General features: G+C 40.0%; 1 protein-coding gene across 5 annotated transcripts in view; it reads left to right on the forward strand.

The window, feature by feature from the left end:
• The window catches only part of DGKI (diacylglycerol kinase iota), a 208,261-nt gene that overhangs the window by 179,474 nt on the left and 14,791 nt on the right, over nucleotides 1-13,996 (forward strand). The window lies entirely within an intron of this gene.

A 13,996-nucleotide genomic window follows, 5' to 3' on the forward strand; every position in this document is an offset into this window, starting at 1 on the left:
GTTCTACAGCATGAGCTCTTTTGAGCCTAGCTGCTTCTCAGTCCACTTCATGCGTGTGTGGGAGCATCTCAAATTAGTCTTGAATCTGAAATCTCTTGTCTAAAAAAAACCAGAGAGGGGCCAGGAGAGAGCTGAAAACTTATCTCTGAATTGCCTCTTTTGTAGTGTTTGTGCAGACCTCTCCTGGTATATTTTTCTTGGAGTAGGCATCCAGGAGTCAGTTTTGAGTCTCTTATTTTCATTATTAATCAGTACTCAACTCTGCCTATTTAAGATGTTAAATATTTGCATGTAATTTTATAAGGTGATAATCTTTGGGGTGCACAATGAGGCAAGATCCAACTGTAGAATAACTTACACTCCCTGGTATCACTGTGTTTCAGCTGCTCTTAGCTATTATGGGGCACCTTTCTAGTGCTGATTTTCTGATGACATGATGTGTTGGCCATTGATGTGAAAAGGTGCTTTCTCTGCTGTGTTGGATCTTTTTTTAAACTTCCCATTCAGTTCCTGATCTTTGTTTTGTCTACTTTAATCTTCAGTCCTCATCCCCCCCCCCCCCCCCTTTCTCTGCTGTTTTTCTTCTTTCTGCCTTCCCTTTCTAATGTCTCTTTCCCATTGACCATGAGATTGCATTCTGCAGGGATTCTTTCACTGTGCTCCTTGCTTTGGTTTCTGAATGTCCTACTTCTCCTCCAGTGTGGACTGATTGTTTCAAGCATTAGTTGCATCTGTAGTGTAGTAACAGAGCTACTATCAGCATTAGTGTCTAATGTGAATGGCACTTCCATTAATCTCTTTTAGGACAATGCATTATTCTGGCTTGAAGAGAGGGTAAGGATAAAGCACCATCTGTATGGGACTGGGCATCTATCGAACAATTGTAACAGCATACAATGCTTCTTGCTGTGGACATGTGTTAAAAGCACCTTTATCAGTTAGAAAACAGAGCCATTTTAATTGGCCCACAGAAAGGGAAACAGTATTGCTAGAAAATCCCCAAATCTCTTAAAGATTGTAGAAGAGGTTTGTGTCTTTGTTCTTGGTATAGGTAGATAACTAAAGAGTGAAAACCCATCTTCTTCTTTCTTTTTATTTTATTTTTTTAATTAGATAAGAAAAAGAAATTAACCAACAAACAAATAAAAAAATAAAAAGGACAAACCCTCTAGCCTCCAAATTCCTTAACTAACTGACAAAAAGGAGCAAGCTAAGTAAATGCCAAAGTATACTAGTTTAAACAGAGATTAGAGTGATGGCTCTGAAGAAAGAAATGTAAGGGCTACCTGTTCAGTCGTGTGGGCCCCAGTGCATTTACAGTGCATCCATGGAGGACTGCGGTCTTCTTTGGGTGTTGGGATTTGAAGAGAGTCAACAGTGGGTAAGCAGCAGGGTCACAGAAGACCTGGTGGATGTCATGAGACGGAGAAAAGGCAGTTCTACTGTTAGTAATTGGTACCACCTGCTGTATTTTCACTCTATAAAAATCCAGGTCTTACGCTCAGGATGTCTGAAGCTGTTGGAGGTTAGTGAAAGAAACCAAATCCATTGTTTCTAGATCAAGTATGATGCTGTGATGGGACTGTAGACTTCCGATGCATTACCTGGGTAGTACACAGTCATTGCCTGATTATTTAGTGAATGGCTGAGGTTTACCAAACTCTTCTTTCATCCATCACCTTTCAGTACTGCTCTGTACATCATATGTATGATAGATCATGTCTTGCCTGCTCTTATTCACAGCTGGCCTGCAAAAGTCTGTCTACAAATTTTCCAGTGCAAACACGTTGAATAATCTCATAATTTACATTACTAACTTCATCTGGGTTATCTTTGTCATCCTTTGGTTACCCTGTGAGTTGGTTGTTGTTCATCATCAGCTGAGTTGTTCATCATCAGCTGAGCAACTGAGGGAAATGCTCTTAAAAAGAATACAATAAGTTCCATTTCAGTCTTTTGAAAGAAAAGTACTAGCAAACTCTTGAGTGTGTTATTAACAGCATGTGAACATTCACATGTTAATTATCTAGTGGAAACTTGGAGCTGTCGCAGTTCAATACTTGTTTGCCTAACTGCAGAGGAACCTTGACTTTGATGGAACTATTCAAAGTTTCAAGTGGCTATACTAATACACCTCAAGTAGCAGTCAACCTCTGTGCTTAATCCTTATGCATTATGATCTGGAGACAGGAGGTTGCAAATATTTGTCTCTATTCTTTTGCTCTTCTTATTTCTGTATAAACCTATGAAACTGGGCTTTTTTCCTTGTTAGCTTCCAGCAGACGTGTTTTTGCTGCATCAGCATAATTTCTAGGCAACTTTACTATGATTAAACTCTGGGTTTATGGGTTTGTTTTACTGTGGGGGGTTTTGGTTTGTGTGGTGGTTTGGGTATTTTTTATTGTTGGTGGTGGGTTTTGTGTTTCTTTTTTCTTGTTTTTGGTGGGTTTTTTGGTGTGTTTTGTTTTGGTGGGTTTTTATTTATTTTTTTTCTTGTAATTGGTTACAAATTTGTGAGGGAATAGGGGATGACTGAGAAATTAAGATGAATGAATTAATATTATACAGAAGATGAAGATGAGGGAAAATTTTTCTCCTTGGAAAGATGAACAGTGACACTCAAAGGTCCTTCAAATTCTAGCATATGGTAATTCCATGATGTAAATCAGAGTCATCCAGTCTGGATGTCCTGTCCTAAGCAGAGATTTGTGTAGAGCCAGGAGTGTTTTAGCAGTGAAGTGAGTTTATAATGGTGACCTGCAAATTAGCCTCTATTAGAAGAGTTTTCCACAGGGACTGCTTGCACCAGCTTCAAACTGGAAGGCTGAGGCGAGCAAGCTTGGGGCAAGGTATAATCCTGTCTCTAGATAGTCCTCAGGATGCGAGAACTACTGTATGAATTATAAGGAAGGGAGTTATCAGGTGTATGCATGGAAGACAGTGGCAGCTCCACGCCGTGCAGCAAAATGCTTTGCTATGCAATATCTACTCCTGCCTCAGGGGCAGAATGTTCTGTGCACTATGGTATTTTCTCCAGTGTTGTCTGTTCCATGAAAGAGAAGTCTTGAACATATGTGAAGAGGAAGATGTCTGTGGGAGTCCCAGAAAAGGGCACAACAGCTGAGAAATTTCCCTAGAGGCCTGTGGGAACATGGACTTTACTCTCTCAAGCTCCTTTCTTCTTTTTGGAGCTACTGCCCACTAACACGCTGGTCATAGTCTGCACAAGAGTGTTCTCCTCAAGAGATTTTTAAGCATCCTGCCTTCATGAAGGATGAGTAGAGCGCTATAGGTGAACCCAAACAACTCAGTGCTAGTAGAATTAAAAAGAAAAAGAAAACCATATATATTTTTTTAAGCACCTCTGCTTTTTACACCAGATTCCTTTAAAAGGGTGGGTAATGGTTTTGTGCAGCTCCAGCTTAAAAGCCATATTTTTCAGGGTGATGTTGCAGCCATTTACCTAGCAAGAAATTAAGATGTCTTGGAATCCTTTCTCTGAACAAATCAAAGACAGTACAGTGGGGGGCTCCTGACTGCATGTTTTTCATTAATTAGCCACTTTGGGAAGGAAGCCCTCCTGGATAGTGTTTTGAAAGTAGTCTTTGGCCAGTTGAGCCAACTGACTTGGGAATCTGCTCTGAGTTTGTTCATTTACTTCTCAGCTCAGCTGGTATCAATGCAGACCTGTGGTACCCATAGCAAGAGAAATTATTTTGTCAAAACATTTCTCTAGGTCTGAGGTAGGGTCTCTCTGCCCAAAACCTTTAAAAAGTTCCTGCACCCCACCTTTTATCGGGCTGAGGGGTCAGTAGGCAGCTGGGAAGGAAAGGTCTGTCAGATAACTGAATTAGTAATAGAGGAAAACCAGGAAATGTTTCTTTCCAAATACCCACTGCCATTACCCCTTTCCCCTCAGGAGGAAGTAGGTGTAAGAAATGTGATGTCTGAATCAGGGCACCTGTTTTCAAGCAGAAGCTCTGAGTAACCTTGCAGATTACTTTGTTCGTGTTTATTCTTTCTCATGGAGGCTGTCCATGGTCAGATAAGAGTGGCAAACTTGTTTAACTAAAACAAGAAAACAGTTCGCTCCACCCGTCAAAGACTGGTCAACAAATAAATGCTTGAACTAACTTTCAGATTGTTTACTCCTACTGTGAAGACCTAGCTTGTTGAGGAAGAGCTACTTCGATACTGCCAGGCAAAGGCACTACAGCCAGCCTGTGGTAGTAGTGGTCCACCAAGTAAGGGAAGGGGGAGGAAAAACATGGCCAACAATGGTCCTTTTATTGCTACCCTTTTAATTAAAATAAAAAATAAAAAATAAACCACTGCTTAATTGTTTTACCTAGAATTCTCTTCCTGCCAAAGTAATGCCACTCTACTGATAAAGTGGCTGCATTAGTCAGCCAAAGTCTTCCCTGCCTTGTGTTCTTGTTTAATCAGAGCCATTTTCATCCACTACATCGCCCCTGAAAATGACATTAATTGTTCCTGTCTTGGCTTAAAAATGAAAATAAAAAAGTAAAGAAAAAAAAGTGAGGATGTCTGCCAGATGGTACTTAGTTTATCTGCGACTGTTCTTTGGGCTTTTGGACCATTTACAAAGGAAGTCCTTTTTCTTTTTGGACATCCCTTCCTTTTGTAAATCTGTGTTAAACAGTCTTGTAGGAAAAGTTTGGCATTAGGGTCTGTATATTTCCATTCTTAACTATCAATTGCACTCTCAACTCAGCATCAGTGCCATATAAACAATTCAGGGTGGACTCTAATTGGCATCAAAGTACCTTTAAACTAGTCTGACAGTGCAAATGGGACCTTAAAGGCAGCTTGAGTGTAATTTACATCTCCTTGAAAGACTCTTTATCCTTCCAGAGTTGCATGAAGGGACTTCTGTGTAAGTGAGAATTTAGCTTTTCTTTCCCTCCAGCAAGCCTGTGTAGTTATTTTTACTTTTTTCTTTTTTTTTTATTTTCTCTCTAAACAGTGGTTTAATGCTATATGTTGTTTGAATCAGAAATTCTTAAAATAAGTCTGTAATGCATATTTATAACTACTTAAGTAATGGATGATTTTTTATATGTTAAAATTTTTATCTTATTCCCAAGTTAGGCAAACAGGTGCAGTCAAAACTGTGTCAGTTCTCTCCTTTGAATCTGCACAGGATGCAGTGCTTTTTGTATCCAAAAGACAACCCATGAATATTTCAGAAGGGTTTTCTACCTCTTTGTGCAATCCTAGAAATAGATGTTATTGAGGTATGACTTAATCAGAGGGCCAGCATTCTTGAAAAGTGTCTCTCAAACCACAGGAGAATGCATGCTTATGCACACATTTTCCTGTTCAGATAGATTAGCTGGAGATGCTGTGTGAAGGCCTCCATAAAATTCCCATTGCTGAATAGTCATCAGACATCTGTGTTTGGCTGCTGTTCAGCTGATGTGCTTTTTGAGCTTGTGGTTGCAGCAGGTTGTTGCGCTGTTGGTTTTCTTCATCTCTTGGGAGCATTTTGAGCTCTCAGGCTTTTTATTTAATTGTCTTTCATGGAAATAGTGACTCACAGCCCTTCTGTCGTGAGCTACCTAGACTTGTGCCACTGCTCTTAGATTTCCTAAGTGGTGTAAGCCTTTCCCAAAGCTGTGGGGAAATCTAGATTGCCATCTGTTTCTTTAGGACAGTGGATAGTGGCAGATAACAGGTATATTTTTGCAGGATTTTAAAATATCGATGAGTTTTGCTTTAGCTAGCACAAGAGATACTATGTTCCAGTTGGGCAGTCTCTAAAAGGTGCACATCTTTGCAGTCATATTTCCATCATGTTTTTTCCATCGTATTTAGGCCCAGGCAGAACTCCGCTAGAAAATCCAGGAACCCCATTCTCCATTCCCATGCCAGTCAGCTGATTCAGACGCAGACCACCAGCATCTCCTTTCTGATGGCTGATGTTAGTTAGAAAGAGATATTCCTGACGTACAGGGCTAGACTTTCTAAAATGGCTAGTGAAAGACTTTTTTAAGCTATAACGGTATTTATAAGTTGATGCCTCTACAGGCTTACAGGCAATCAAGTTCCCCATCAGCCCCTTGTTCGGTTATAAAGCAACCTCTTTCTTAGAATCATAGAATAATTAGGATTGGAAAGGACCTTTAGATCATTGAGTTCCACCCTCCCCTGACATGAGCAGGGACACCTCACACTAAACCATGTCACCCAAGGCTCTGTCCAACCTGGCCTTCAACACAGCCAGGGGTGGAGCATTCACAACTTCCTTGGGCAACCCATTCCAGAGCCTTACCACCCTCACAGTAAAGAACTTCCTCCTTATATCCAATCTAAACTTTCCCTGTTTGAATTTTAACCTGTTACCCCTTATCCTATCACTACAGTCCCTAGTGAAGAGTCCCTCCCCAGCATCCCTGTAGGCCCCCTTCAGGTACTGGAAGGCTGCTATGAGGTCTCCATGCAGCCTTCTCCAGGCTGAACAGCCCCAACTTTCTCAGCCTGTCTTCATACAGGATGTGCTCCAGTCCCCTGATCATCCTCGTGGCCCTCCTCTGGACTTGTTCCAACAGTTCCATGTCCTTTTTATGTTGAGGACACCAGAACTGCACACAATACTCTGGGTGAGGTCTCACGAGAGCAGAGTAGAGGGGCAGGATCACCTCCTTTTAATGCAGCCCAGGATACGGTTGGCTTTCTGGGCTGGAAGCGCACACTGTTGGCTCATTTTCATTTTCTCATCGACCAGCACCCCCAAGTCCTTCTCCGCAGGGCTGCTCTGAATCTCTTCTCTGCCCAGCGTGTAGCTGTGCCTGGGATTGCTCTTGTCATGGTCAATCTTCATGAGGTTGGCATCAGCTCACCTCACAAACATGTCAAGGTCCCTCTGGATGGCATTCCATTCCCTCCAGCGTATCAACCGAACCACACAGCTTGGTGTCATCAGCAAACTTGCTGAGGGCGCACTCAATCCCACTGTCCATGTCAGCGATGAAGATATTGAACAAGACCAGTCCCAACAGCGATCCCTGAGAGACACCACTCGTTACTGGTCTCCAGCCGGACATTCAGCCATTGACCACAACTCTTTGTGTGTGGCCATCCAGCCAGTTCTTTATTCACCAAGTGGTCCATCCATCAAACTGATGTCTGTCCAGGTTAGAGACAAGGATGTCATGTGGGACAGTGTCGAACACTTTGTACAAGTCCAGGTAGATGACATCAGCTGCTCTGCTCCTGTCCATCAGTTCTGTAGCCCCATCATAGAAGGCCACCAAATTGGTCAGGCAGGATTTCCCCTTGGTGAAGCCATGCTGGCTGTCACCAAGCACCTTGTTGTTTTTCATGTGCCTTAGCATTCCTTCCAGGAGAATCTGCTTGAAGATTTTGCAGGCACAGAGGTGAGACTGACTGGTCTGTAGTTCCCCGGGTCATCCATTTTCCCCTTCTTGAAAACTGGAGTTATATTTCCCTTTTCCAGTCTTCAAATGCTCATTTCTTAAGCACTGCAATGTGAGACTGGTTCTGTTCTGTTAGCCGTCTTTTTGCTGAAGATGTTCAATTTGATTGTTCAACACCAAATTTTAAAAATCATGCAAAATATATTCTTCTGTTCAGTGTGAGAATTTTCTTTCTTTTACTACATGTCTGCTGTAGTTCAATGTAGAGGTAAAAATCAGCATAGAGAACAAGATGGAGGTTAACACCTCACACAGATATACCCAGCATTCTTAATCATCAAAGCACTAGTAAGTACAGCACTAGTAAGCTTTGTGACCAGACAGATTCCTTATCAGTACATGTGTTGTATTTACAGGGTTTTCTCATGAAAACTGACTTTTAATTCCTGAATTCAGCTTTTCCTATGCATAGTTATAAGGAAAATTCACAGCTTTTCCTATGCATAGTTATAAGGAAAATTCAGTCTTGATGGCTATAATAGAACCAAATGTTTGTGTCCTTACCTTGACATAAGTAATATGTATGATAACAGGCTCCGAAGCAGGTAAGTGTTCCTTATAGGGGCTTGGTACAGCTTTTCTTTTTTTTGCCTAACCAGTTAGGCTATTCAGGCACCTCTGCCCTGTTCTATCAGGAGGAAAATGTGGATGAAAGAGTCAGACAGCTGTTTGACATAAAGACTTTTTCAGTGAACACAGAAAAAGTGATTTTCTTGTGCAGAAGTTCAAGCAAGTCTGCATAGTGGGTGTTTTGCTGCTTTTTTTGCCAGCCTTTTACCTCTCTTATATCCACACAAAGATTTAACCATTTACTTCTGGACTGTTTGTTGGTTTTTGTTGTTGGGATTTTTTGCCAGCGCTAGGAAACCCCTCAACACGTAAGGCTTAACTTCCATTTACTTTTTTTCATGGTCTTCAGTAGTTGCGTCAAGTACTTGCAGGTGTATGAAATACATGAAGAAACATTTAACTGCTCCTTCCACTCAGCTTAGCTTCAAACAGAAATGTTTAAGTATCATCAGCGTCAGAGAGGCTTGAGATTGTCTGCAGATCAAAGACCTGCGAGTTCACAGTCATTCTAACAAGGCATTATTAATTTTGTAATTTAATTTCTCAGTTATGTAGATAGTTTAGCATACATATTTTTAAGTTGGGTGGTTGGGTTTTTTTTCTGTAATTTTAAAAGCAGATTAAATACTGAGAGCAAGTAAAGGGTTTGTAAAAGCTCAGATGCAGACATTTGCAACTTTTCTTCACCATGGATATCTAAAACTCTTCTGTAGGACTTGCAGACCCTTCAGAAATGTCAAGTATATGTACTGCTCTATATCTTAGATGTTTGTTTTTCATAGTCATATTGGAAGTAGTCCACAAACCAATTCCTTATGGTGGCCTCCACAGTCATTTTCAGGCCAAGGTTAAAGATCATGGCTAGAGTAGAAGAAAAATCAGTTCTGTACATTTCTGGGTGAGTTATGTTGCTGTCAGTTTTTTATATTAGATTTGGTCTTAACTAGATTGCACAAAGCTGTTACAAGTAAATTGTTGTTTACAGAGAAAAGAATGTATTTCTGAATGATAATCTATATGGGCTTCATACTCAAGTGATTTTTGAGTGATTGAAATAGAAGTTATTATTGATTTCTATAAAACTATTGAGAAATTAAGAATGAGGGCTTGTTTTCTTATCATTTCTATAATGCTGATCTTTAACAGCTCAAAAGACTCCAGCTGTGTAAAAGCACTCTTCTAGTCAAGGTCAGCTTTTAACTTCTAACATGTAAAACAGTAATTACTTCAAATTTCTGACTCTATGAATTTCACAGTCTACAACAGCAATAAAGAGATGGAAATGTTCTGGAATGCCAAATTACATTTAATAACTCAAGAAATTTGATGATGTCACCTTCTTCTACAGTTTCTTCTTCATTATCAGCTCAGCAGGGTTTGAATGATGCAGTATTTAATGAGGTGTTCCTTAAGAGTTCCCCTGAGAAAATCTAGCAGGAGATGGTGGTGGACACTGACTTTCAAATTCTGTGAACTCCACACCAAAGCTCTAATGTCTAATTGTTTTTATTAGTTGCCTTTAGCTGGTAAGAAACATCCAGTACCGAAATGTGCATGGCATATTAATTCCAATAACTCAATTAGTTAGTGCGTCAGATGTGTCTTAGAAAGGGTTGGACAGTTTCAGGCACTGCATGATAAAAGAGGTTTCTACAAGGTCCTGAGCACTTCAGATCATCAATGGTCTTATTGTGCCTTTTGAAAGAGCTAAAAGTGTTATGAGCCCTAATTCTGTTGGAGTCGTGGTTGTTGAAATCTGCTATAATTTCCCATGCTCTTAAATGTTGTCGTACACTGATCAGATGCATTGTTAGCCTGGTATTCCTTAACCCGTGGTAAGATGTATTATTGCAAATAATACTTTGCTCTCACACTGTATTTGATTCGTAGATCTCAAATTGGCTGCATTTTAATCGTGGATGTGACAACTCCCTTGTGTGGTACTTCTTCCCTAAAGCATAGTTTTAAATAATTCTGCTCCCTTCTGTGACAGTTCTTAGACCCACTAAAGAATATCCTGGAGATGGTGAAAGCTTCAAAATATCCATTCATGTTTAATAGCATTCACCATGGCTTAGTTTGTATAGCAGCAGTGGATGTAAATATGGTATGGAAAGGGTCAGATCAAATATGCAATATGACTGGTAAAATCTGGGAGATATTTATGGTTTATGAATAACTTTTCCTTATGTAAAAAGACACATTACTTCTATACCACTGACAGCGGCACACTGCAGAACTGTACTGCTCTTGGAGATTCTTTACAGTGAAAGCCAACTCATCTTACTGACTCACTAATGATTATTTAACTAATTTACTAAACATCTTCCATCTCAACCTACTTTTAACAAAGAACCTTGTGATCCTGACATGTTGCTTACAAGGGTTTATAAGATATTTTTTTCTCCATGGTTTTTCTGAAACTGTTTTAGCAACAAAATTCTTCCGTGACAGTAGCCTAGTGCTGAGCCCTTTTTATGCCCTTGGTGTTAAACTGACCAAACTGAAGGGAGTTTTCCTGCAGGGCAAATAGGAAGCGGTAGTTGTTGGTTGAAGTTCTTCTTCCTTGTGTTGCTTCTAAGAATTTTCATTGATTTTGAAGTGAGTGAGATAGTAGCAATGACTTCTGCCCCTCTCCTGGTCTTTTCTTTTGCTATGTTGAAGTTGTGGATCTGCATTTGTTAGCCCTCACATGAGGTGTTCTCCTGATGCACTTGTATGTTATACAGAGAGGTCCCAAAATTTCTGACTATAACCATTGCCTGGTCCAAGGAGTATCATACCTTGGAAGCTCATAAAAAAAATGAGGATGCCCCATTTTGTTCTTCTTTTGCTGTCCTTCTCACAGGTGATTAGATATGCCCCCTGGTATGATGCCATTCTGAAGGATCCCCTCTCTGTCCTAGTTTGGCTCATCATTTAGGTACTGGAAGTTAGAGGTAATTTTCCCTAGAACTTCTATAGTTTGTGGAGGGTGATGCACACCAGGAACTATTGAAGGGACACCAGGTTGCTCTCTATGGAGGGTTATTTTCTCTTCTGACTATCCAGGCAGCCCTGCAAGATCTCCTAGGCATCTTGCAGCCTGTGAAGTTACTAGGTACAAATGCCTCACTCCTTCATTATCTGTTTCCCAGTGTTTAATGACTGATTTTGCAGTACTCTTTTAATGCTGCTGACTTCACATGTAGAACCAGAGAACAACTGGTATTTAATAGGTTAATTTTATGACTGGGAAACCAAAAAGTTTATTGTAAGTCAGTGCATTAATGTGTATTTTTAGAATATGAAATAAAAAATAGCTGTTTCTAATAGAAACTGTGGGCACTAACATAGAAATGAAGAATGACACATGCCACAGGAAAGGTATTGCTTTCAGCATGTGTAGGTGTATTAGTAGATGTTTTTCCTGTGTCTCAAGCTGCACTAGCTTGCAGCATTACCAGGATTCAATTAGCTGCCTTTTTTATGTGGCTTTTTCTTTTCCTGTTAATGAACTATTCACCTGTAGCTATTCAACATTTAATTTCTAAGTCAAGTATAGGAGTTTATTTTGTTTCTTTGGGGGTTGTTTTGTATGTATGTGTGTTTTAATGAGGTTTCTTTTGTAAGGTCGCCATAGGGGTGGTCAGAACCTCATCTCAAAATTTACCCAGTGGAAACTAACAGTTTGGTAGTCTCTAGCAGCTGTTACACATACAGTCTGCATTTCTTCCTGTCCATATCCTAGCAGGTAATTGTTTCTGTCAAGATGCATCACCCTGGGCAGTGACTGATATATTTGCTGGCAGTTTCAGCAGAGAGGTCAGTGATAGAGCAGGTATGGAGCAGGGGCTGTTTGAAGGGGTGTACTGGTAGAAGTCAATCTTTGCTGAGAAGGGAGCCTGGGGTGTCTTCTACCAGACAGAGTGCTTCCTCATTATATGGACAGAGCATTTCAGTCTCCAGTTTTGTCAAGCTGTCATCTTTCATTAGCAATAAATCTGCTTGCTAAATAAATGAAAAAGGTAATAAAACATTTTTATTAGTCATGACAAACGCTTATCTTATGAGAAGTTGAGAAAATAATGACTAGTTTTAAACATTTATTAAATCAACTTATATTTTGAGCCATCCTTAAGACCTGAAGGTATTTTAAGAGATGATAAAACAATTGCATAATTCATGTTATGTGTTACACCAGTGGCACAGTGCTGATCAGAAGAAATAAAACTATTCTCACTTTAATGTTTTTAATTTTAAGCTAGCCTGGCATTGCATATTAACAGCATTTTTGTCCAATTTCTGAGTCTGCTCTCTCTTGTCAATGCCATCTGCTTGCTTGTTTTACTACCTCTTTAACAACCAGGTGATTTTTGCCAGCTTCACCCTCCTTGTCAATATGCCCAGCAGTCCCATTTGGGTTTATGGGGTTAGTGTGCTAAGCATTATTCATATGTTTATGTAAATGTGTTCTCTGTTCTAAAGAACCTTTCTGCATTTCTAGTTCAATAGCTTCTAAGTCTTCCAGCATCCTGGCTTACAGCATTGAATTATTTTACTGTAGTCTAATCTGCTTGTTATGCCAGCGGGTTTTGTTGATCTGTAATGTATTCATTTATGCAAAAAGTTCTACTCTAGCAAAGCACCTAAGTGTGCAGGTAGATTTGGTGAAAGAATGTGATTATCTCAAAGCTAAGTACCTGTCTTAATGCTTTGCTGGATTGGAGGCTTAGGAAAGAGAGGATAAGATTGGTCTAATAATGTTGAATATGGTTTAGAGCTGCTCTATCATAATAGCCTTATCATCAGACCAACTTCTGGTTATGGATACTAAATACGGAAGATTTCTCGCAGCTTGCCAGGCTTTTCCTGTTACTTCATAGTTTTCTAGATGTCTCTTCTGGCTTTTCTGAACTATAATCTTAAGCATGGTTTGCACAAGAAAAAGTATCTCCACCTTTTAAGAAGTAACCTCTGAGAAGACGTGTCTTAAAATACAGGATGTAGAAGGCAATGAAAAGCTGATGTTACCAGTTCATTTGATTTTCATATGTGTTAGGAGAGCAAATTATTTAATACAATTCCAGACTGCAGTAGCCTGCAGAATAAATGTGGCAGTGAGATCAGCAAAAAAGGAGGAAAAAAAAGAAAATGAATGGCACAAGGGTTAAATTGTGCTCTGCTAGTAATTTGGGCTAAGCCAGTATTAGAACTATGGTGGTGGGGAGGGGAGAAATAAAGGACTTAAACCACTAAAATTTAAATCTGAAGAAAAGATGTACATGTATTTTTCCAGTTCTAGCTCTTATCTGCTGGTGTTTGTCTTTTTCCATTCCTCAGATCTGTGTGTTCATAGTCCCATAGGTGCCAGGGGGATTTTCAGGATTTAGTTTAATTCATGGTCACTGTAAAATATTACGAGAATTGCTGCTACTGCTTTCCCAAGTCAGAATTTAACTGGGTTATGTTTTCGCTTTTCCTGCTGCTGCATAGCCAGGGCATGAGGCATTGCTGAGACCAGAAAGCAACGCGCAGCACCAGGTGTTTCCAAAGAAAGGGACATTTGTTGAGTTGTTTGCACACCCTTCCTCTTCTGCAGTGGTTAGCTCAGAGGTGTTGTCATTTCTGAAGCTGTAACAAGCTCCTTGTGGAATTCACACTGTGCAGTTTCCTGCATGTTACGTTTCAGAGGCCAGGCTATACTATGGTTCTCTTTTCCCCTTGTTTCTCCCTGTGTGAGCTTTTGGTATCTTTATCAAGGATGGCACTTCAGCAATTGCTTAACTTGATTGCACTGCCTAGACTTGAAGATAGAAAAGGGATTAGGTGCTCTTGAAACGTATGAACTGAGGCAGATGTTTAGTGCTTTCTAAGAGCAAATCAAATAAGTGCTTTCTCAGAAAGATTATTCATAATTGTTTTTTACTATATATATCATGACAGGGGGAAGTAGGAAATAGCTGCAACAGCAGTAGATTTGTGAC

This window comes from Neopsephotus bourkii, unplaced genomic scaffold, assembly GCF_033783945.1.
Source record: "Neopsephotus bourkii isolate Nb327-2 ecotype Australia unplaced genomic scaffold, CSIRO-AGI_Nbou_v1 NB_1589, whole genome shotgun sequence".
NCBI lineage: Eukaryota > Metazoa > Chordata > Aves > Psittaciformes > Psittacidae > Neopsephotus > Neopsephotus bourkii.